Raw genomic sequence first — 537 nt, 5'->3', positions numbered from 1 at the left:
AATCAATCAATCAATCAATCAATCAATCAATCAATCAATCAATCAATTTTATTTATAAAGCACCCTTCATACTAAAAGCAGCTCAAAGTTCTTTACAGAATTATAAAAAATAAACCCACAAGAGGCAGCACGGTGGCGCAACTGGTAGAGCTGCTGCCTCTCAGCGAGCAGGTCCCTGGTTCAAACCCCGGTCCAGGGGCCTTTCTGGGTGGAGTTTGCATGTTCTCTCCGTGCATGCGTGGGTTTTCTCCGGGTACTCCGGTTTCCTCCCACAGTCCAAAAACATGCATGTTAGGCTGATTGGTAACTCTAAATTGTCCCTAGGTGTGAGTGAGAGAGTGAATGGTTGTTTGTCTCGTTTGTCTCTATGTGGCCCTGTGATGGACTTGCGACCCGTCCAGGGTGTACCCCGCCCCTTGCACAGTGATTGCTGGACATGGGCACCAGCGACCCCCGTGACCCAAAATGGAATAAGCGGGTAAAGAAAATGGATGGATGGATGGAAACCCACAAGATAAAAACAAACAATACACCCCC

Source organism: Nematolebias whitei, chromosome 20 (assembly GCF_014905685.2).
Source record: "Nematolebias whitei isolate Nwh7 chromosome 20, NemWhi1, whole genome shotgun sequence".
In the NCBI taxonomy this organism is placed as follows: Eukaryota; Metazoa; Chordata; class Actinopteri; order Cyprinodontiformes; family Rivulidae; genus Nematolebias; species Nematolebias whitei.
Note: the sequence above shows the minus strand (reverse complement) of the source record.